The following is a 25531-nucleotide window of genomic DNA, read 5'->3' on the forward strand; positions in this document are numbered from 1 at the left end:
CAGGCGGTGAGATATCTCTGTCAATTCTTGAGTTATGGAAGCTGCTTACATTGCACTTTCTGTTAACTTAGGCAATATTGTATCCTTCTGGAGTCTTTGATGGAGTTGAAGAATAGGTAGTTATAATTATAGTTTTCCTTAGTTATGATAAAAGATAAAATAAATATTGTAACTGTAATTCTGGTTTGATGACCGTTTTTGTTGTACGTAATCTTGCTATGGTAAAGTTAAACCCTTCCTTTTTAATTAAACAGAGAGGGGAAGGTGATGTGTAATTTCCCTCTATATGCTATTAATATGTTTTATTGCCATCGCTTAATAAAGAAGTTGCTTTTGGCCAATGGCTTAAATAAAACCAGGCAGAAAACCCAAACAGAGATGTACAGAGAGAGTAGGTCAGCTCAGAGAGATGCCATGTAGCCACCCAAGGAGAAAGACACCAGCAAGCCAGTACCAGTAAGCCATAAGCCTCATGGTAAAATATAAATAATAGGAATGGGTTAATTTAAGATATAAGAGATAACCAATAAGAAACATGAGCTACTAGGCCAAGCAGTGTTGTAATAATACAGTTTCCGTGTGATTATTTGGGGTCTGGGCTGACAGGAATGAATGAACAGACTCCACCAACACGGTGTGATGGTTAGTTTTAGTTACTAAGTTGGCATTATCCATTATCATTTGGGGAAAATGCCCAGTGAGAGATTGTCTAAATCAGGCTCACCAGTAGGAGACCTATGTTGGGGATATTCTTGATCATTTCCTGATTTGTCCTGAACTGTGTAAGAATAGGGAAATAAGTGATCCAAATAGTAAATATGCAAGCATTCATTCTCTTAGCTTTTGACTGTGGATGTGACTAACTGCTTCAAGTTTTGCTGCTTTGGCTTCTATTCTGTGATGGACTATAACCTGGAGTTGTAGGTAAAATGAATTCATTCACTGGTAAATTGACTTTGTTGGGCTATTTTTATCACATAAGTAGAAATAAAACCAGGGACCCACTGCTATTGGCAGGCAAATGTTTTTTTTTTGTTTGTTTGTTTTTGCTATATATGCTCTAGTCTATCTTGTCTGTGTTAATCTGATATGCCAAGGTAGATGATCTGCTGTCAGCACAGAAATTGGTTCTGAGCTATTCTATAACACCATACTCAGAGTGCAACAGCTGCTATCTTCATCATAATAGAGGTGACAACTTTAAAGAGACCCTCACCTTCAAGTCTGTTGGCTGTTGACATTCTTTCATAGATGGAGAGGTTGGGGAATTTGTTGGGCCCACATCTACGATTCATGAGCTTCTCGCCACACCTTTCAGTCCTTTGCATGCATTGCAGACCTAACTGCTTGTGGCCTCAAGGCCTTAGCAGATGTCAGACAGAAGGAGGTTAACTGGAGAGGAAAGTCTGTCTATGCAGCTGTGGGAAGCCATCCACCATGATGGGGTGAGACTCTTTAGTGGTACAGCTACTTTAAAGTCACCCACACTCCTTAGGATAACCCTTCACCCACACTATGTAAGAAAGCCCAACACACTCGCTGATCCCCAAAGTTACACTTTTATGGAGCTGTACTTTAGTTTGTCACTGGCGTCTCATGAGAAGCAGTGGGCATTTTTATATATTCTGGAAATGGAAACACTGGTCCCCAGTTAGAGCCTCTTAACAGTGTCAGTAGGATTTCTGAACACAGAGAACAAGCCTTCACAGTTGACACATGGACCAAGGAGAGTCAAATAATCTGAAAAGGAAACAAAAAGTCTCCCAGAAATTTTATTCATAATGTGGCAAAATGAAATAACTTGAGGCCTAAACGATTAAGAAGCTCACTACTAAATAATCTCTCTTTAGACCTTCAGAGCCTAAAACATCTGGTGACTTCCTCTCTCCCTCACTTCCTTCCTTCCTATTCATGTGTAAGTATGTGTGTCTGTTGTCTGTATGAGTTTATGAGCACCATGTGCCCATGGATGCCTGAAGCCATCATAAGAGGGTGTTCATCTTCTGGAACTGAAGTTACAGTTTATGTGGGACCACCCAATATGGGTACTTATGACAAATCTTAGGTCCTCTTCAAGAGGAATAAGCTCTTGACTACTGAATCATCTCTCCAGTCCCTGATGGCTTTCTTTTGTAACTATTAATTAAATTTGTTCCAATTCACCACATGTATAAAGTACATACTGACCCCTCTCATTTTCAGTCTCTTCCATCTCCCTACCACCTCTGTCCACTTCAATGACATACTGAATTTAGCCAGGATCATTTGTGTGACTCTCTGACTGGTACTCTCCACTGGATTTTATGGGCTCAGCAGTGGGTACACAACCAGAGACAATGATTTTCCTGTCTCAGAATCTATTAATGGCTGATCTGAGGTAATGCATAGGGCCATGTTAGCACCTGCACATTTCTTGACTGACATGGCAAGTCTTGCATGGGTCTAGTACAGGAAACTGTTGTTGTGAGTTAAAGATTACAATATTGTATGGGTCCCATAGAATGGCATTGTGGAGCCTTTGACCCTACCTTCTTCTGTCTCTTCCATGCTTTCTATACCATCTCCTGAAATATTACCTGAGTTTTAGAAGGGGATGCCTATAGGTCTTGTTAGGGTCGAGCCCTCAACTATCTCTTATTCTCAGCATCTTTGACAATTATCAGCCTCTGAATTCACTGCTGATCATTGTAAGAATACTTTTTTAATGCCTTCTCTAGTCTATTCCTAAACTTCATGTATGAAGGGCTTATGAGTAGCTGCCATGTTTTAACTTTCTGAAAAGTAACATATTTGTTTAAAGAAAACTAAATATGTATTATAGATATAGATATATATTGTCAGGATAAACTTCAAAACACTCCAGTTAGGAGGACAAAGGAAACGTGTTGCAGATACTGCTTATGCTTTCCCTATAACTCCTTCCTCATCTAATAAAAGACATTAGCATATTTGGGTTCCCCAAGATCAACCTTAGGTGGTGAAAACGCTGTACGTTCCAGGAAGCCAAATGCTCAATACATCTCATTCCTTTGTACCGATTCTCATCTCTTAAGCATTTGATCTGATTGATAAAGTTTTCTGATGCTATGATAAAATACCAGACAGAAAGCATTATAGCTAAGGAAGAGTTTATTTTGGCTTATGGCTCCAAAGAGATAGAGTTCATCATGGTTACAGTGGCACAGTAACAGGCAGGGGAAGGTAAAGCACGGTAGCAGAAACAGGAAGCTGGCTGATCATATTTCCATCTACACACTAGACACAGAGTGAGAACAGTAAGTGAGGTGAGAATGTAAACTCCAAAACCTATCCCTAATGATGTGCTTTCTCTAGCAGGGGTCTAACTGCTAAAGGTTCCATAGACTCCTCAAACAACACCACCTACTGGAGACCAAGGTTTCAAATATGCGAACCTCTGGGGAACATTCTTGGTCAAACCACTAATAATGGTAACCCAGAATTTTATCCAGGAAGAATGTTGAAAATATGAGTCAGAACCATAGTCTCAACCTAAGCAAACTGTAGCCATGGGAGAGGGAAGAGAGGTGGCCCAAACCTTTGGGGACAAGGTGTATGGAAAAGTAGAGTTCAGGTCTATTGTTGAGAGCCCAATACCCATAGAAAGGCAGAAGGAACTAAAATGAATGTACTTAAAATCTGACTAAGTGATAAACAGGTTAGACATACAATGACTATGGAGGTGGATAGATTTCACCTAGAGCAGGGAGATGCTGGCTTCTTGCAGATCCAGAATTTCTCTAAGAAACATCCGCTATCATCCTACCCATTTTCTGAAAACCCTACACAGTCTTCTTCATGTATGGCACTGGGTTCCCCTGGAGACCAATATTTCCTGAAAATGAAAATTCCCAAATAAGATGAGTCTCTGTCCCAGCTATATGCTGTCAATATTTCTAACTTTTGACATAGAATGTTATCCCATGTGCATACGGTAGCCATAACTCACCCAGAACCTAATGGCATGCCTAAGTTACTCATATGAGAAACCCTTATTCTGCAGTACAGAATCAAGATACTTCAAATTGTGAAGTTGAGGCAATTTTATGTCTTGTTTTGCAGAATCAGGATGTCAGTTTAGACAAGAGACAAAGAATGGCTGCCATGTAAATTTGATGCATAGCAGTGGTTTTTACAGTGCTTACCTCATTTTTCTGTCCCCTATAGTCCTTATTATCTAAGTCCTCCGGCATGGAACAATTTTCCCAGTGTCTACCATGGCCTCCTTCTCAAATTCTAATCCTTGTCTAACAAATACTCTGGGCCTTGATATTCCCTCTCCACTATCCCTGATTCATGGACTCAGTCACAGAGCAACTTCTCCATAACTTTCTAAGCATAATATAAACAGAGATCTCCTAACAAGCAAGTGCCAGCTGGGGCAATCAGAGGCCCAGTGCCTTCTGCTTATCTGTGATTTGCTGATAATCTCTAAGCATGCCTCATACTGAAAATAGAGCATCAAAACATCTCATCACCTACAGACATTTCAAACTAGCCCGGTTTACAATATTCCACGTTTCCTTCCATGGACGTCAAGAGAAAAGCATTAACCTTCATGCTTCTGTCTGTTTCTTTTCATGTTCTCCACGGTACAGGGCAACTCCTGTGTGGCTCTCATGATATCATGGATCTTAAAGTATGACAAGCTGTATTTTTTATATTTTTTATTATTAAATTTTGATTTATTTAACAGACCAACCACAGTTCCCCATTCTTCCTCTCCTCCTGTTCACTCCCCCATACCTCCTTTCTACCCCACCCCCATACACTCCTCAGTAAGGGTAAGGCCTCCCATGGGAGTCAACATGGCATATAAAGTGGGGGCTGGAGAGATGGCTCAGTGGTTAAGAGCATTGCCTGCTCTTCCAAAGGTCTTGAGTTCAATTCCCGGCAACCACATGGTGGCTCACAACCATCTGTAATGAAGTCTGGTGCCCTCTTCTGGCCTGCAGACATACACGCAGACAGAATATTGTACACATAATAAATAAATATTTTTTAAAAAAAGAAAAAAAAACCATGGCATATGAAGTTGACAAACAACCAAACTCCTCTCCCCTGCATCAAGACTGAATAAGGCATCCCACTACAGGGATTAGGTTCCAAAAAGACAGCTCATGCACCAGGGACACATTCTGGTCCCACTGTTAGGGGACCCACAAGCATACCAAGCTACACAACTGTCACTCACATGCAAAGGGTCTATGACAATCCCATTCAGACTCTCTAAATGTTGGTCTCGAGTCTTGAGCTCCCACAAGCTCAGATCAGACAGCTCTATTTTGAAGGCAGGCATATGCCTATCTTTCAGATTCTTTGAGTACCCAGCATTAGATCATTTGTTGCCTCAGAACTAAACCTTTTGAGAAAAACAATCTCCATTTTTATTTAGTCGGATGTTTTTGCTTGCATGTCGATTGTTCTTGTGGACAGTTCACATGTTGTATTAGAAAGAGTTGGCGGAGGCCATTGTATCCTCACCTGAGTTTCCAGCTATCCCTCCAGTGAATAGAAACTATTCACACTCTCATTGGGAAGAACTCCTGCAATGTCTACCGCACTGTTAACTCCTCCTGCAGATCAGGTGGTGGAACTGAAAAGTCATCTCTGAACTCATCTAGATATAAGCCCTAATAAGCAAACTGTCATGCCTTAGAGACCAAGGAGTAGGGAGGAACTACAACTACTTCTTGGAGCATAGTTTCATCCCCAACACACTGTATTACCTCATTTTCAGTGATGAATCATCCACCCACCGCCATTTGCCTTCCTTTTTTAAGTCTGAAAGCCCCATCCAGGTATCACCTTTCTTCTTAGCAGACTGCTGCAGGAAGCTCTGGGGGGTAAAAGAGAAGTCACAATGGGGTTCTTCTGTCATTTTATACTTTTGTTCTCTCAGTCTCCAAGCCCATAGTTCTGCATGCAGTCAGACCTTCACCATTCTAGTGTATCAACAAACCCACATATATGCTTAGATATATGCACACACACATGCACAGGCACAGATATGAAGAGATCAGGTCCAATCTCACACAAGTTCTCTCTGAGACAGAAAATTAAGAAACAATGTGTTTTGTGACTTGACAGATCCTGATTTTTGGCATCTGCTCCCCACCTTGTTCTCATATGCTATGTTGAACTAAAATAATATGATATGAAATTTGCTATCAGCTTCCCAAACATAAAATCTGATGTTTCCTAGGTTCTGGACATCTCTAGGGATTATCTTTTCAGAGTAATAAACTTTGCTCGTGTGCACGCATGTGTGTGTGTGTGTGTGTGTGTGTGTGTGTGTGTGTGTGTGTGTGTGTAAGCAGAGGGCAACTTGTAGGAAATGGTTCTCTTCCTATCATGTGGGTCTCAGAGATTCAATTCAGGTCTCTGGGCTTGGTAACAACTTTTACCTGCCAAGTCATCCCTACAGGACCCAGATCAGGGCTTTGAATACCTACAAAAGTACTTGTTAAAGTGGCCAGCACTCAAAATGTGTTCCCTTCATATTAAGTGTTCCCTAAAGCATGCATCATTGTTACCACTTGTATTTAATCCGGGTGCACATTCTTAGACCAGCCCCTCCCTATCCATAGCCACGTTATCTTCCCTTTTCAAGTGTAGTAAAGAACACGCATCTGAAAATTTCTATCTAGCTAGAGTCATGCCCACACAAGTGCAAAGTCGCAGCTCAACAGACCTGTTCCTTATCATTCTTGATGACAACGAGTTGGGCCCCTACTTCCTGGCAGGCAGTGACAGATTCCATCCAGGTCTGCTGGAATGTGGAGAAGAAGTAACAGTTTCCTTGGAAGAGGGTCCAGTCCCAAGGGCAGAGGCGGCACAGGCGGTCTGTTGAGGCAATGGTTAAAGTTGGACACATAGAGGTATCCATGCATCAGCCTTCAGGCCCTGGAGAGTTGGCGCCCTCCCTTGAAAATGGATATGAGGAAGTAAGTTCCTTTATCTTTCCTTGTGTGTGCCATTCGTGTGTGTGCACAAGTGTGCATGCAAGTGTGTGCAGTGCTCCGTTGGGTGTCAAGTAGAGGTTGAAGTGCTTCTTGGACATCTTCCCACATTGCTCTCTTTGTTTTTTAAAATGTCTTACATGTATGAAATAAAAAAAATTAAAGAAAAAAATCAATATGAGAGAGATAGGGGATGTCATGAGAATGGGTGACAATAAGAGGGAGGAAAATTACATAATTACATTTTAATCAAAAATTTTAATTAAAAATGTGTTATTTATTTAATTTTGAACATTTGATACATGAAAATACAATTTTTGGCTTGTTAACTTTGAGATTATAATTTCATTGTAACATTCCTCCCTTCCCTTTTCACCCTCCAAACAAACTTAAGTATCCCTCTCCATTCTCCTTGAAATTCATGGAGCTGACTGTTATTGCAAACATATCTGTATACATTCAATTCTTTTGATCAAATCTATTGCTCTCTCCCTTCTTACTCCTCCTGTCAAAATGATGCAACTCCTATCAAAATGACCCTGCCAACTTTATGGACTATTGTTCTAGCATTTTGAGTGAAACAAGTTACTATCAGTCAGTGTGTCTATGTATTTATGCATGGCTTCCCCACCCCTTCCTCTCTGTCCTCCCTTCCCTTTCTTCTTTTGTTCCTTCCTTCCTTCCATCCATCCTTTCTTTGAAACGGGTTCTCTCACTGAACCTAGAGCCTCCTGTTTTGGTCAAACTATCAAGCAAGCCCTGGAATCTGCCTATCTTCCCAGCATTCCTGAGTTATAGGTGTGTGCGTCTATACTCAGCTTCTACGTGAGTGTGAGGGATCCAAACCAAGGTCCTCATGATTGCTGAGTAAGCACTGGACTCACTGAGCAGTCTCCCCAGACACAGCCATTCCCCTCTTAACTCCCTGAGTCTTTTCCCTCCAGGGTAACCCAGAAGCCGTGACCACATCACATAACTACATAGAATAGTTAGCAGGGACTTTAAATGTCACAACAGAGTCAGGAGCCTGGTTCAGTTGATTGTCTTCTGTGTGCACTGCCCCGTGTGTCTAGTGAGTGCTGGCTTTAATGTTACTCTGTGTTCCCAATCAACAGATAGAGAAGCTGAGGGACTGGAGGTCCAGTCTCTAAAGTCACTTCATACCACAAGGAAACCTTGTCATACTCTTGAAGATCCATTTTCTGGTCACTGACCTAGTCCAGCCTTCAACTGTTCCAGTTCCTGGTGTATGCGTTGCTTTTCCTGCTCCTGCTCCTGGAAGCTATGAACTTCAGAGCCTGTGTCAAGAAAGTGAAGATGAAAACATTAAATGGTGATGAGAGGAAAAGCTATTGGTTCAGTAAAGGAGATGACGCAAAATCAGCTTTCAGTGATTAGTTCTATCAGAGGTATATAAACTCTGTATATATTTAGAGGTATATAATCTCAAGACTATAACCAGAATATTAGAAAGAAAACACTACTATATGGAAAAAAGCAATGTAACAGGTACTTAAAGCAAAAGGAAGGCTTCCCTTCACCTTTAAAAGAGTTTCAAGTAAGTGTAAGAGAGAGAGCTTTCATGAAAAGATGGCCGGGCAAGATCACAGCAACCTTCAGGTAAATTCTCCAAATACAGGAAATATCTGACTTTCTTCCACTTCCAGGGAGTCACAGGAAGGGTCACAGCACAGGATTTGTTCAACATAGCATAGGTGACAAAGAGCACAGAGGAGCCAGGTACCACACACTGGAGGCTGTTAAACCACACACAGATGCTGTTTGCTGTTTAACATTCTGACCCAGAGAAGGAGAGCAATTAGGAGTTAGGTCTGATTGCTTCAGGCTGTGGGGTCCAGCCTTTAGAGTGACCAGAAGCTCCCAGTACTTACCAGGAAGCTCTTTTCTGCAGTTCTTTGTGATTGACATAGACACTCACACAGGCTCAGTGTTCAAAGAATACGATCCTATGAAGATCTCATCACAGCTGGGACATCTCTAACAAACCCTTTCCTGCAAGCTCAGGGATCATCATGGAAGGGGCAGAAAGATTGTAACAGCTAGAGGCAGTGAAGGACCGCTACAAAATTGTATTAACTGTATTTTCTGGACCCGACAGGCTGCTGCTCACACGAACTCACAGTGCTGTGACTGTGGCTCAAACCTGCACAAGCTGAGGCAGAAAACATCCAAAAATAGATGGAGAAGGGACACATGAATCCTCAACCCTGGTGAATAACTGTCAGTAATGGATGGCTGCTGTGGGAGGGAAAGCAGTTCTCTTTGACCCCTAGAGCCTACTCATTACTCATGCTTCAGTAGATGGTCTTATACCCATGTATATGGATAGCAGGAAGTGGACTTAGTGGAGTATGAAAACAAAGGAGCATGAGGTTGGGAGGGAAAAGTGGTGGAGCACAGGGGAGGAGTTGAAGGGCAGGGAGGAGGTAGTGGACTAGATCAAAACATTATATTCATGTATGAAATTCTCAAATAATAAAATTTAAAGGCAGAGGAGACCATGATCTAATTAAAATGTACTGGATTCCCAGAAACATCATGCTGAGTCCCACCATCTTATTTGAAACCATCTTCCTGATGCCCAGGGAAGTATGAACCACAAGGCAAATGGAATCAGAGCATGCCAGTGACTCTACTTCCTTCCTACCAAACAGGAGTCGTGAGAAGACCCATGACTAGCTCCTGGAAGGTGTGTAAGACCTCAGTCACAGCTTCGGTGTCACCACCCCAAAGGTGAAAGGTTAGAGGGAAAAGCCCCAAACTTGAAGTTTCCTGACCTTTGACAAGGAAAGCCGCGAGTAGAGCAGCCAAGAGCACGAGGGAGATGAGCTGCAGTGTAGGGAAGAAAGGATTGCAGTCCCGACACCCTGAGGAAAGAGAGTTGAGTTCTCCATCAGGCCATTGTCCCTAGTCACCCTGAACCGGGATAGTCTAGTCCTCTCTTTCCCTTTCTGAACACAGGATTACAGACTCTCGGTCATTCTTCCACTGCCTATGCTTTCCTGTCCATCATCTGCCATAGGAGCATCAGATGTCTGTTTCCAGCCTCAGCTGTCACAGGACCCTGCATTTCAATCCTCCAGTTTCAAACTCTCTGGCAACAATAGCGAAGATCCTCACTCCCTACTACTTCGTGAAATAGATCAGCTCCCAGGAGATCAGCTCCCAGGTGCCACTTTCACAGAATCAGGACTACAGACCTCAGCTCTATTTCTTATGACTGGGGCATTCAGTACCCTCTTTTACCCCATAGGGCTGAGGATTCCTGTTTCCCAGTATACACCTCATCTAAACAGTACTTCACCTCCTAGACTCCACTTTCCCAAGACACAGGAGGTCAGATTCACCCTTCACCTCTCTCAGAACCAGGAATCAAGTACTCAACCTCCTCCTTTGTAGGAGCCAGTAAAACAGCTTCTAACCCTCTGCTCTTTATGACAGAAACCTAGACCGTCAGTTCCACCTTCATAGGATCCAGGATTCCAGGTTTTCAGACTCAATGTTCTTAAAAAGTTTATGTCTTCAAAACCCTTCTTTCCAATGTCACAGTTTCTGTTCCCAGACATAAGAATATAGACCAGCAGCCCCAATCTTCCCAGAACCCAGGGATCCACAAACTCTGTCTCCCTGGCCCCAGGACTAAGGACTACCACTTCTGTCCTCTCCTCAGTACCTCCTAAACACTTGTCTACTTCAAAAGCTCTTGAAGCCATGAGTAGACTGTAGTTTAAAGTTTCTTAGAAATTGCTGGTGCTCCTGGTCACAAGCTCCATCTCTGAATGGATCAACTGTCAGAGCCTGGGAAGGCTGAAACCTGAGCTGCCTCTCTCAACTGTTCCTGAGCGCTGAATCCTAGGTCAGCCTCACCCAAGGAGCATAAATGTTTTTCTCTCTCTTCCTTGGAGTCGCCCATGGTCACTGCTGTCCAACAATGTGTAGAAATTCTGGGGAGCAGTTTTTCTTTGCCACTCCTTTTTTTTTATCACCCCTTGAACCTATTTTCAACCAGGAAGAAAAAAAGAGAAGTAGTGACTGTCACCAGATGAGCTGCCGGAAGGCAGCTGAGGATTAAATATAGGATAAAGTGGACAAGTTTTCAGAGCAATGAGACATTTAGAAACCCAGAGTGGAAAGCATGGGTCCATTCTTAGCATGACCATCCTCTTTGATGCCTTTATCAGAAATATCCCCACCCAGGTATACTACTCCTGGGAGCTACACAGAGCTCTCTATAATCTACTACAGAGGTATCTATTCATCCATGTTCATTGCTGCTGGGCTCACAATAGCTGGGAAACAGAAGCAGCAAGATGCCTGTTGACTAATGAATGCATAAGGTAATGGCTTTACACGTCCCTATGCATGTAGTTATTCCCATTGAATGTTATGCTTATTTTAATGTCTTTTGTGTGTATACAGTTGCATGTGTAAAAGTATATCCTTGGAAAGTAGAGACAGTAGATCCTAGAGCAGGCTAAGTAGAAAGACTGGCCAATTGGTGAGCTCTGGATTTGATTGAGAAACTGTGACTCAGGGACTCAAATGCAAGAACAGTCAAGGATGGCTCCCAATGTCCACCTCAGGCCTCCACATGTACCTGCTCCCCCACATACCAACAGTCCAGACACATGCAAATGTCCTAGGCACACCCTCCTTGTCAGCACACTAAAATGAAAAGAAAAATTTTGAACTTACAAAATAAGCCTGCTTTGCTATGACTCCTGGACCCAGTAGTGAATTGCAGGAAGTTCTTCCACAACTTTCCCTGGAAACTCAATCTTAACTGTCCCCAGGTGTACTGTCTTATTTTTCCAATGTCCTCATTCACGGAAATTGCTAGTGCTTGACAATGGATCATCTCTATTTACATTTCTTTAATACTTGTGATGAAAATAACCAAGAATATAGAAACTGACAAAGCTCGGTGTTCTCAGCCGCAGCAGCTGGAGCAATTCTCTTCATCTTTTTGGGATTCACCTGGTGTGACACCAGGTCCATGACTTTGATGCAGAAAAACTTAAGAACAAAGTAATATCTATCAAGCTGAGTTGTGTTTCTTTTTTATTATTTTATTTTTTATAAATAAAACAAACTATCTTTTTTTTTAATTTATTTATTTATTAAGGATTTCTGCCTCGTCCCCACAACCGCTTCCCATTTCCCTCCCCCTCCCCCGATCAAGTCCCCCTCCCTCATCTGCTCGAAGAGCAATCAGGGTTCCCTGACCTGTGGGAAGCCCAAGGACTGCCCACCTCTATCCAGGTCTCGTAAGGTGAGCATTCAAACTGCCTAGGCTCCCACAAAGCCAGTACGTGCAGTAGGATCAAAAACCCACTGCAATTGTTCTTGAATTCTCAGTATTCCTCATTGTCCGCTATGTTCAGCTAGTCCGGATTTATTCCATGCTTTTTCAAACCTAGGCCAGCTGGCCTTGGTGAGATCCCAATAGAACATCCCCATTGTCTTAGTGTGTGGGTGCACCCCTCGTGGTCCTGAGTTCCTTGCTCGTGCTCCGTCTCCTTCTGCTCCTGATTTGGACCTTGAGATTTCTGTCCGGTGCTCCCGTGTGGGTCTCTGTCTCTGTCTCCTTTCATTGCCTGATGAAGGTTAATATTCCTGAGGATGCCTATGTGTTTGTCTTTGGATTCACCTTATTTAGCTTCTCTAGGAACATGAATTATAAGCTCAATATCCTTTATTTATGGCTAGAAACCAAATATGAGTGAGTACATCCCATGTTCCTCTTTTTGGGTCTGGCTTACCTCACTCAGGATAGTGTTTTCTATTTCCATCCATTTGTATGCAAAATTCAAGAAGTCCTTGTTTTTTACTGCTGAGTAATACTCTAATATGTATATATTCCATACTTTCTTCATCCATTCTTCCGTTGAAGGGCATCTAGGTTGTTTCCAGGTTCTGGCTATTACAAACAATGCTGCCATGAACATAGTTGAGCATATACTTTTGTTGTATGATAGGGCCTCTCTTGGGTATATTCCCAAGAGTGGTATTGCTGGATCCAGGGGTAGGTTGATCCCGAATTTCCTGAGAAACCAAAACACTGCTTTCCAGAGTGGTTGCACAAGTTTGCATTCCCACCAGCAATGGGTGAGTGTACCCCTTTCTCCACAACCTCTCCAGCAAAGGCTATCATTGGTGTTTTTTATTTTAGCCATTCTGACAGGTGTAAGGTGGTATCTTAAAGTTGTCTTGATTTGCATTTCCCTGATCGCTAAGGAAGTTGAGCATGACCTTAAGTGTCTTTTGGCCATTTGAAGTTCTTCTGTTGAGAATTCTCTGTTCAGATCAGTGCCCCATTTTATAATTGGGTTGATTAGCCTTTTACGGTCTAGTTTCTTGAGTTCTTTATATATTTTGGAGATCAAACCTTTGTCAGTTGCAGGGTTGGTGAAGATCTTCTCCCAGTCAGTGGGTTGTCTTTTTGTCTTAGTGACAGTGTCCTTTGCTTTACAGAAGCTTCTCAGCCTCAGGAAGTCCCATTTATTCAATGATGCCCTTAGTGTCTGTGCTGCTGGGGTTATACATAGGAAGTGGTCTCCTGTGCCCATGTGCTGTAGAGTACTTCCCACTTTCTCTTCTATCAGGTTCAGTGTGTTCGGACTGATATTGAGGTCTTTAATCCATTTGGATTTGAGTTTTGTGCATGGTGATAGATATGGATCTATTTTCATTCTTCTACAGATTGACATCCAGTTTTGCCAGCACCATTTGTTGAAGATGCTCTCTTTTTTCCATTGTATACTTTTAGCTCCTTTATCGAAGATCAGGTGTTCATAGGTTTGTGGGTTAATGTCAGGGTCTTCTATTCGATTCCATTGGTCGACTTCTCTGTTTTTATGCCAATACCAAGCTGTTTTCAATACTGTAGCTCTGTAATAGAGTTTGAAGTCAGGGATGGTAATGCCTCCAGAAAATCCTTTATTGTATAAGATTGTTTTGGCTATCCTGGGTTTTTTGTTTTTCCATATAAAGTTGATTATTGTCTTCTCCAGATCTGTGAAGAATTTTGATGGGATTTTGATGGGGATTGCATTGAATCTATAGATTGCTTTTGGTAGAATTGCCATTTTTACTATGTTGATCCTCCCAATCCAAGAGCAAGGGAGGTCTTTCCATTTTCTGGTGTCTTCTTCAATTTCTTTCTTCAAGGACTTATAGTTCTTGTCAAGTAGATCTTTCACTTCCTTGGTCAGGGTTACCCCAAGGTATTTTATGCTATTTGTGGCTATCGTGAAAGGTGATGTTTCTCTGATTTCCCTCTCTGCTTCCTTATCCTTAGTGTATAGGAAGGCAACTGATTTTTTGGAGTTGATCTTGTATCCTGCCACATTACTAAAGCTGTTTATCAGCTGTAAAAGTTTTTTGGTGGAGTTTTGGGGGTCGCTTATGTACACTATCATATCATCTGCAAATAACGAAAGCTTAACTTCTTCCTTTCCAATACGAATCCCCTTGATCTCCTTATGTTGTCTTATTGCTATTGCTAGAATTTCAAGCACTATATTGAAGAGGTATGGAGAGAGTGGACATCCTTGTCGTGTTCCTGATTTTAGTGGGATGGCTTTGAGTTTTTCTCCATTTAATTTAATGTTAGCTGTTGGCTTGCTGTAAATAGCTTTTATTATATTTAGGTAGGACCCTTGTATCCCTATTCTCTCCAAGACCTTTATCATAAAGGGGTGTTGAATTTTGTCAAATGCTTTTTCAGCATCTAGTGAAATGATCATATGGTTTTTTTCTTTCAGTTTATTTATATGGTGGATTACATTGATAGATTTGCGTATGTTGAACCAGCCCTGCATCTCTGGGATGAAGCCTACTTGATCATAATGGATAATTTTTCTTATGTGTTCTTGGATTCGGTTTGCCAGTATTTTATTGAAAATTTTTGCGTCGATGTTCATGAGTGAGATCGGTCTGTAATTCTCTTTCTTGGTTGGGTCTTTTTGTGGTTTTGGTATCAGGGTAACTGTAGCTTCATAAAAGGAATTTGGCAATGACTCTTCTGATTCTATATTGTGAAATACATTAAGGAGTATAGGTATTAGTTCTTCTTGGAAGTTCTGGTAGAATTCTGCATTGAAACCATCTGGTCCTGGGCTTTTTTTCGAAGGGAGATTTTTGATAACCATTTCTAATTCTTCGCGAGAAACCGGTCTATTTAGATCATTCACCTGGTCTTGGTTTAGCTTTGGTATATGATACTTATTTAAAAAAATGTCCATTTCTTTTGTATTTTCCAGTTTTGTGGCATACAGGCTTTTGTAGTAAGATCTAATGATTCTCTGAATTTCCTCTGTGTCTGTGGTTATGTCCCCCTTTTCATTTCTGATCTTATTTATTTGCGTGTTCTCTCTCTGTCGTTTAATTAGTTTGGATAGGGGTTTGTCGATCTTGTTGATTTTCTCCAAGAACCAGCTTTTTGTTTCATTGATTCTTTGGACTGTTTTCTGTGTTTCTATTTTGTTGATTTCAGCCCTCAGTTTTATTATTTCCAGTCTTCTACTTCTCCTGGGCGCGTCTGCTTCTTTTTTTTCTAGAGCTTTCAGGTGTGTTTTTAAGTCCCCAATGTATGCATTCTCCGTTTTCTTTAAGTGGGCACTTAGTGCTATGAACTTTCCTCTTAGCACTGCTTTCATTGTGTCCCATAGTTTTGAGTATGTTGTCCCTTTATTTTCATTAAATTCAAGGAAGACTTTAATTTCTTTCTTGATTTCTTCCTTGACCCAGGTGTGGTTCAGTAGTTGACTGTTCAGTTTCCATGAGTTTGTCGGTTTTTTGGGGGCAGCGTGGTTGTTGCCTTCTAACTTTAATCCGTGATGATCTGATAAGACACAGGTGGACACTGATATTTTTTTGTATCTGTGGAGGTTTCCTTTGTTTCCGAGTATGTGGTCAATTTTTGAGAAGGTTCCATGAGCTGCAGAGAAGAAGGTATATTCTTTCCTCTTTGGGTGGAATGTTCTATAGATGTCTGTTAAGTCCATTTGCTTCATTACCTCCAATAATTCTCTTAATTCTCTATTAGGTTTCTGTCTGATTGACCTGTCCCTTGGAGAGAGAGGTGTGTTGAAGTCTCCTACTACTAGTGTGTGTGGTTTGATGTCTGCCTTGAGTTCTAGTAATATTTCTTTTACATAAGTAGGTGCTTTTATATTGGGGGCGTATATATTCAGGATTGAGACGTCCTCCTGATGAATTGTTCCTTTTATGAGTATAAAGTGACCGTCTCCATCTCTTCTGATTGATTTTAGTTTGAAGTCAGTTTTGTTAGAAATTAGTATGGCCACACCTGCTTTTTTCTTAGGACCATTTGCTTGAAACACCTTTTCCCAACCCTTTACTCTGAGTAGGTGCCTGTCTTTGTGGTTGAGATGTGTTTCTTGCAAACAGCAAAATGTTGGATCCTGTTTTCGTATCCAATCTTTTAGCCTGTGCCTTTTTATAGGTGAATTGAGCCCATTAATATTAAGTGATATTAATGACCAGTGGTTGTTTACTCCGGTTATTCTTATTGCTTTTGGTAGTAGAGATTGTGTGTCTCCCTTCTTTGAGATGTGCTCGTGAAGGGTCATTAGATGCCTGGGTTATTGTAGGCAGTGTTGGTAGTGTTGGATTCCTTGGGTTGCGATTTTCCTTCTATTACTTTCTGTAGGGCTGGATTTGTGGCTACATATTGTTTAAATTTGTTCTTATCCTGGAATGTCTTGTTTTCTCCATTGATAATGAACGATAGCTTGGCTGGGTATAGTAGTTTGGGTTTGCATCCATGGTCTCTTAGCTTCTGCAGAACCTCTATCCAGGACCTTCTGGCTTTCATAGTTTCCATCGAGAAGTCAGGTGTAAGTCTGATTGGTTTACCTTTATAAGTTACTTGCCCTTTTTCTTTTGCAGCTCTTAATATTCTTTCTTTAACCTGTATATTTTGTGTTTTGATTATTATATGGCGAGGAGATGTTTTTCTTTGATCCAGTCTGTTTGGTGTTCTGTATGCTTCTTGAATATTTAAATGAATATCTTTCTTTAAGTTGGGAAAGTTTTCTTCCATAATTTTGTTGAAAATATTTTCTGGGCCTTTGAGCTGTGACTCTTCTCCTTCTTCTATTCCTATTATTCTTAGGTTTGGTTTTTTTATTGTGTCCCATAGTTCCTGAATGTTTTGTGTTGAGAATTTGTTGGCTTTGCTGTTTTCTTTGATCTGTTCGTTTATTTTCTCTATGGTGTCCTCAGCATCTGAGAGTCTTTCTTCTAGCTCTTGTATTCTATTGATTATGCTTGTTTCTGTAGACTCTGCTCGTTGGCCTAGATTTTCCATATCCAGCTGGTCCTCAGTTTGTATTTTCTTCTTTGCCTTCATTTCAGTTTTCAATTCTTGAACTGTTTCCATTACCTGTTTGATGGTTTTTTCTTGGTTTCCCAGGGTATCATGTACGTATTTACTCATTTCTTCAAACTTTTTGTTATACTTCTCATCCATTTCTATAAGGGCATTTTTTACATGTTGTTTAAGGGACTCTATTATCTTCATAAAGTCGATTTTTTCCACTTCTTCTGTGTTAGGTTGTTCAAATACTTCTGTTGTAAGATCATTGGGTTCTGATGTTTTCATGTTGTTTTTCAGATTATTGGGTGAATTCTTGCCTTGGCGCCTGCCCATCTCCTCCTATTGATCCTATCCAATGGGTCCTTTAAAGACCGGATCAGGTTTCCCTGCTGGCCAAGGGCTCCGCTTACAAAATGCCCTCACTCTCTTTCGTGGTTCCTGCTGCAGGCCAAGAACCCTCTCACCCCTCCGAAGGATCTTCAGGACAGGACCAGGCTCCCCTTGTGCCAGTGACCTGGCCAACCAAAGGCCTACCTCTTTGATTCAATTGTAGTAGGGCGATCTGCTCTCCTTATTGCACGCCTGTCCCCGCCGCTTGGGTCTGCCGCTGCGCTGGTCCCCGAAAGCCTCTTCCTGTATGCGGTGTTGCTCCGCCACATCTGGCCGCCGCCGCTCTGCCTCTGTGCGTCTCTCAAAGCTTCTTTTTAAGTCCACAAACTATCTTTTTTATTAAACATACCAATCCAAGTTCCCACATCCTGCCCTCCTCCCATTGCCTCCACATAACCCCCAAATCCACCCCCATCCACTCTTCAGAGAGGGTAAGACACATTCCTTTGAGAAAGATCCAAAGCCTTCCCTACTATATCTAGACTGAGCAAGGTATCCATCCAAAGAATATAAGTGTAGCAGCAGGCCACTTGTTAGTTTCCAGCTGCTAAGCCCCAAAATAATTACACAGAAACTGTATTGTTTAAAATGATGCTTGGCCCATTAACTCTAGCTTCTTATTGGCTAACTCTTACATCTTAATTTAACCCATTTCTATTAATCTGCGTATCACCATGTGGCTGTGGCTTGCTGGCAAGATTCCATCCAGCGTTATCTCTGGAAGTGGCTCCATGGCTTCTCTCTGACTCCAGCATTCTGTTTAGTTTTCCCCTACCTAGATTGTTCCCCTATAGCTCTGCTCTAGGCCCAAAGCACTTTCTTTGTTAACCAATGATATTCATAGCATACAGAGGGGAATCCCTCATCACATCCTCTTTTCTGTTTAAATGAAAAGGAAGGCTTTATCTTCAACATAGTAAAATTACATATAACAAAACAGGTATCAAGTAAGAATTACAGTTACAGTATGTATATCTACTTTATCTTTTATCATAACTAAGTAAAACTATAACTATCAATTCTACAATTCCATCAGAGACTCCAGAAGGATATAATATTACCTAAGTAAACTGGAAGTGCATTGAAAGCAACTTCCAAAACTCTAGAAATGGCAAAGACATCTCACTGCCTGGACAGTCACCCAAAGTTCTTCTGTACCATTGGGGCATCCATCTTCAGCCTACAGGCCCATAGTATCTGTCCGGCTTTTCCACGAAGCAGGAAATTTCAAAGACAGTTCTGCCTAAATTAGAAGTTGTCAGTCACTTTCTTCTGCAGAATGTCCTGGCAGAATGTCTGGCAGACTCTTTCATGAAGCAGGAGCCCTGAAGGTTTGTCTCACCTTTAGGCAAGTTCAAGCAGTCCAGGCAAGAGCAGTTTCTTGCCCAAATGGCTAACCACTCCATAAGGAGCCTCTTCGATGCCCATCTTCTTCTTGAAGTAGATTGGTGCTGCCAGGAACAGATGTGTCTCCTTATCATGATAAGTTCTAAATGCTTAAAATATTTTAAATGTCATATTCTGTGGTCTTTGAAAGGTTTGACAAATACCTATTTATCTGAAATACATCTCTGTACATCTAGAAAATCTAACTAGCTTGACTATTATAGATGATTTTCTATTAGCCTATATTTCTTAATTATACATTACATTTTTGTATTAAAATTTTTTTATTAATTTTTTTAATTAAAAATTTCCTCCTCCTCCCCGCCTCCTTTTTCCCTCCCCTTCCCTCCACTCCCCACACCCCATTCCCCTCCCCTTCCCTTTCCCGTTCAAAGAGCTGTCAGGGTTCCCTGCCCTGTGAGCAGTCCAAGGTCCCCCCCCCTCCATCCAGGTCTAGGAAGGTGAGCATCCAAACTGGCTAGGCTCCCACAAAGCCAGTACATGCAGTAGGGTCAAAACTCAGTGCCATTGTCCTTGGCTTCTCAGCAGTCCTCATTGTCCACCATATTCAATGAGTCCGGTTTTATCCCATGCATTTTCAGTCCCAGTCCAGCTGGTCTTAGTGATCTCCTAATAGATCAGCCCCACCATCTCAGTGGGTGGGTGCCCCCCTCGCAGTCTTGACTTCCTTGCTCATGTTCTCCCTCCTTCTGTTCCTCATTTGGACCTTGGGAGCTCAGTCCATTGCTCCAATACATTACATTTTTTAAATGAGCTGAACAAACATAATACCTTAATCAAGATTAGAAATACATATACATATACACAGTATAACAAAAATGATCTTAAATTTGTATCAATAAACAAAGATCCACATCAATGCATATTTCTATAGCATAACATCTTTTTAAATGTAAAAAAACGATTATAGACAATATTTGAGAATATGGGCGTAGTTCTGTTGAAACTTCTTCCTGCTGTTTATTGGGCAAAGTAATTTTTGGGGGTATTCAAGGAAATGTTTCAAAGGGGTCTTGGTCCATCAAACCACATTTGTCTAGAAGGATTCCATAGGTTCTCATCCTCTGTAGAAACAAAAGCAGAACCTCTTTTTCAAAGCAACATATCCTTAGACTCAAATTTTAAAGTCAAGATACCTTTTTGTTGGTTTAACTTAGCAGCCTTTACAATGAAATGTCTCTCTATACTTATTGCCTTCATAGTCAAAAAAATTCAAAGAAGACACAATAATATACATAATCCAGACTCTGCGTGAATTTTCCACCTTTACATGGCTTATTTATTTTGACTCTATTAATTTTCTGTACTCTGCCTCTTTTCAGATTTATATTGAGGTCTATAAACCATTTAAACTGAGTTTTGTGCATGGGTATAGATGTGGATCCATTTTCATTATTCTACATGTTGACATCCAATTACACCAACACCATTTGTTGAATATGTTTTCTTTTTCCATTGTATAGTTTTAGCTTCTTTGTCAAAAATCAGGTGTTCATAGGTTTGTGGATTAATATCCAGATCTTCAATTCTATTCCATTGGTCAGCCTCTCTGTTTAAGCTGGGTTTTTTTTTCTTTTTCTTTTTCTTTTTTTTTTTTAAGTTTCTAGCATGGGGTGTTCTTTTATTCTAAATGAATGAATAAATGCGTGACAAGTTGAAGCCATAAAATAGGGATTTTCTATTTCCATTATAATTTACAGTTTGTTTCTACTATTAGAACAGAGTAGTCCTTGCTGGATACCCCCTCAGAGAAGAACAGCAGTTGGCATTAGAAATATAAATGTAGAAACAGAGACAGACAGAGAGGCAGTAGTTTAGGGAGGAGCTAGTTACTTGAGAGAAGGTTAAAACGTACCCTAGTATTTTTTAATTTTGTGATTTCCCACCCCTTCTTGTAGATAGTCTTTCAAATGGCAATCATCCGGTATAGTTTGAGCAGTGCCTGAATTCTAACGATTCCTCCAAATCTTTGGAGTCATGATCAGTGATTACACTGCGCCCCTGTCCTTGCCTCTGAGGAAGTAGGTGTTTGTTCTTTTAGTTCTTCTTGGAAGGCATTTTAATCTATTTCTTTTTTTTTTCTTTGCTCTTTATTTATTTATTTCTTTTTATTGAGAAAAGGAAGAAAAAAGTTTCAGCCTCCTCCCAGCCTCCCATTTCCCTCCCCCTCCTCCCACCCTTCTTCCCCTCCCCCCACTCCTCTCCTCCTCCCTCTCCAGTCCAAAGAGCAGTCAGGGTTCCCTGCCCTTGGAGACCTCAATATCAGTCCGAACACACTGAACCTGATAGAAGAGAAAGTGGGAAGTACCCTACAACAGATGGGCACAGAAGATCGCTTCCTAGGTATTACCCCAGCAGCACAGGCATTAAGGGCAACATTAAATAAATGGGACCTACTAAAACTGAGAAGCTTCTGTAAAGCAAAGGACACTGTCATTAAGACAAAAAGGCAACCTACTGACTGGGAGAAGATTTTCACCAACCCCACAACAGACAAAGGTCTGATCTCCAAAATATATAGAGAACTCAAGAAACTAGACTTTAAAATGCTAATTAACCCAATTAAAAAATGGGGCACTAAACTGAACAGAGAATTCTCAACAGAAGAAGTTCAAATGGCCAAAAGACACTTAAGGTCATGCTCAACCTCCTTAGAAATCAGGGAAATGCAAATCAAAACAAATGTGAGATATCATCTTACACCTGTCAGAATGGCTAAAATAAAAAACACCAATGATAGCCTTTGCTGGAGAGGCTGTGGAGGAAAGGGTACACTCATCCATTGCTGGTGGGAATTCAATCTTGTGCAACCACTTTGGAAATCAGTGTGGCGATTTCTCAGGAAATTCGGGATCAACCTACCCCTAGACCCAGCAATACCACTCTTGGGAATATACCCAAGAGATGCCCTATCATATGACAAAAGCATTTGTTCAACTATGTTCATAGCAGTATTATTTGTAATAGCCAGAACCTGGAAACAACCTAGATGTCCTTCAATAGAAGAATGGATGAAGAAAGTGTGGAATATATACACATTAGAGTACTACGCTGCGGTAAAAAACAATGACTTCTCGAATTTTGCATGCAAATGGATGGAAATAGAAAACACTATCCTGAGTGAGGTAACCCAGACCCAAAAAAATGAACATGGGATATACTCACTCATAATTGGTTTCTAGCCACAAATAGGGTCACGGAGGCTACAATTGGTGAACCTAAAGAAGCTAAATAAGAAGGTGAACCCAAGGAAAAACATATAGTTGTCCTCTTGCCTATGGGAAGTAGACAAAATGGCCGGGGAGAAAATTGAGATCTTGGGGGTGGGGTGGGTTGGGGGTAAGGGGAGATGGGGAGAGAAAAGTGATAAGGGGAGGATGGGGGGAACTTGGGGAAACAGGATGATTGGGATAAAGGAAGGCTGGATAGGGGAGCACGGAAGCACAATTCTTAGTTAAGGGAGCCACCTTAGGGCTGGCAAGAGACTTGAACCTAGAGTGGCTCCCAGGAGCCCAAGGCGATGTCCCCAGTTAGTTCCTTGGGCAGATGAGGATAGGGAACCTGAAACGACCCTATCCTATAGCAATACTGACGAATATCTTGCATATCACCATAGAACCTTCATCAGTGATGGATAGAGATAGAGACAGAGACCCACACTGGAACACTGGACTGAGCTCCCAAGGTCCCAAGGAGGAGCAGAAGGAGGGAGAACATGAGCAAGGAAGTCAGGACCACGAGGGGTGCACCCACCCACTGAGACAGTGGAGCTGATCTATTGGGAGCGCACCAAGGCCAGCTGGACTATGACTGAAAAAGCATGGGATAAAACCGGACTCTCTGAACATGGCGAACAATGAGGGCTGATGAGAAGCCAAGGACAATGACATGGGTTTGTTTGGTTTTTTTTTGTTTTTTGTTTTTTTGTTTTTTTGTTTTTTTGAGACAGGGTTTCTCTGTGGTTTTGGAGCCTATCCTGGAACTAGCTCTTGTAGACCAGGCTGGTCTCGAACTCACAGAGATCCACCTGCCTCTGCCTCCCGAGTGCTGGCATTAAAGGCGTGTGCCACCACCGCCCGGCTTACGGGGTTTTGATCCTACTTCATGTTCTGGCTTTGTGGGAGCCTAGCCAGTTTGGATGTTTACCTTCCTAGACGTGGACAGAGGGGGGAGGACCTTGGACTTTCCACAGGGCAGGGAACCCTGACTGCTCTTTGGACTGGAGAGGGAGGGGGAGAGGAGAGGGGCAGGGGGAGAAGGGTGGGAGGTTGGGGAGGGAAATGGGAGGCTAGGAGGAGGGGGAAACTTTTTTTTTCCTTTTTTCTCAATAAATAAATAAATAAATAAATAAATAAGAAGTGAAAGGCCTATTTGACAAGAACTTCAAGTCTCTGAAGAAAGAAATTGAAGAAGACACCAGAAATTGGAAAAATCTCCCATGCTCTTGGATTGGTAGGATCAACAGAGTAAAATGGCAATCCTACCAAAAGCAATATATAGATTCAATGCAATACAAATCAAAATACCAACAAAATTTTTCACAGACCTTGAAAGAACAATAATCAACTTCATTTGGAAAAACAAAAAACCTAGGATAGCCAAAACAATCTTGAACAATAAAGGAACTTCTGGAGGAATTACCATCCCTGACATCAAGCTCTATTACAGAGCTACAGTAATGAAAACAGCTTGGTATTGGCATAAAACCAGAGACATTGACCAATAGAATCAAATTGAAGACTGGGATATCAATCCACACACATAAAAACACCTGATTTTTGACAAAGAAGCTAAAATTATGCAATGAAAAAAGGAAAGCATCTTTGACAAATGGTGCTGGCATAACTGGATGTCAACATTTAGAATGATCAAAATAGATCCATATCTATCACCATGCACAAAACTCAAGTCCAAATGGATTAAAGACCTCAATATAAATCCAACCACATTGAACCTGATAAATGAGAAAGTGTTAAGTAGCCTTCAATGCATGGGCACAGGTGACTACTTCCTAAATATAACCCTAGTAGCACAGACACTGAGAGAAACAATGAATAAATGGGATCTCCCGAAACTGAGAAGCTTCTGTAAAGCAAAGGACACAGTCAATAAGACAGAAAGTCAGCCTACTGAGTGGGAAAAGATCTTCACCAACCCCACATCAGACAAAGGACTGATCTCCAAAATATATAAGGAACTCAAGAAATTGGACATTAAAATTCTAAATAACCCAATTATAAAATGGAGTGCTGAACTAAACAGAGAATTCTCAACAGAAGAATTTCAAATGACCAAAAGATATTTAAGGAGCTGGTCAACATCCTTGCTATCAGGGATATGCAAAACAAAATAACACTGAGACACCATCTTACACCTGTCAGAATTGCTAAAATCAAAAACGTTAATGATAGCTTATGCTGGAGAGGATGTGGAACAGGAGGAAAACTCATCCAATTTGGGAATGCAATCTTGTACAACCACTTTGGAAATCAGTATGGTGGTTTCTCAGAAAATTAGGAACCAACCTACCTCGGGATCCAGCAATACGACCCCTGGCCATATACCCAAAAGATGCTCAATCATACTACAAAATCATTTGTTCAAATATGTTCATAGCAGCGTTATTTGTAATTCAACTTAAGAATAGATAAAGAAAATGTGGTGCTTTTTACACTTTAGTGTACTACTCAATAGTAATAAACAATGACATCTTGTATTTTACATGCAAAGAGATGGAATTAGAAAACACTATCCTGAGTGAGGTGCCACACCAGCATGGCAACTGTAGTTCTCTGAGCGAGGGACATCAGGATTAACACACAGCACAACTTCAGGTTCTGCAGACAAGTTCTTATTCCACTTTCTCACACAGTATATATAGCCCTCAGCAGGGGAGGCCGAGCCAGCAAAAGCAAGAAGCTCATCACCGTAGGGGTAAACATCTTTAGAAACATTGCTGAAAACAACAGATTGTTCTTGTTTTTGTTCTTGTTTTTGGAACAACCAACCATAAGAGTGCAAAACAGATCAAGTGGGGTTGCAAAGGCCTGTCCTCAAGGGACCCAACAGTGAGGTAACCTAGACCCAAAATGATGAATATGGTATGTACTCACTTATAAGTAGATACTAACTATAAACAAAGGACGTTGAGCCTATGGTTCATGGTCCTAGACAAGCTAAGTAATAAGATGAACCCAAAGAAAAGCATATATAGACCCACCTGAAAATTGAAAACAGACAAGATTGCCTGACAAAATTGGGGGCATAGGCATGGGCAGAGAGGGAAGGGTAAAAGGGAAGATAAGGAGAGAAGGGGAGAGTTGAGGAAAACTTGAGGAAATGGGATAGTCAAGATGGAGGAAGGACAGATGTGAGAGCAAGGAAAGAG

The 25531-nt window shown here is 41.3% G+C and overlaps 1 pseudogene; it reads right to left on the reverse strand.

Moving 5' to 3' along the window:
- Positions 1-3711: 3711 nt before the first annotated feature.
- LOC121464695 overlaps positions 3712-25531 on the reverse strand; it is a 49155-nt pseudogene continuing 27335 nt past the window's right edge.

The sequence above is a fragment of the Microtus oregoni genome, unplaced genomic scaffold (assembly GCF_018167655.1).
Source record: "Microtus oregoni isolate MIOR12 unplaced genomic scaffold, Mior012 000029F_ref0000214, whole genome shotgun sequence".
NCBI classification, from domain to species: domain Eukaryota; kingdom Metazoa; phylum Chordata; class Mammalia; order Rodentia; family Cricetidae; genus Microtus; species Microtus oregoni.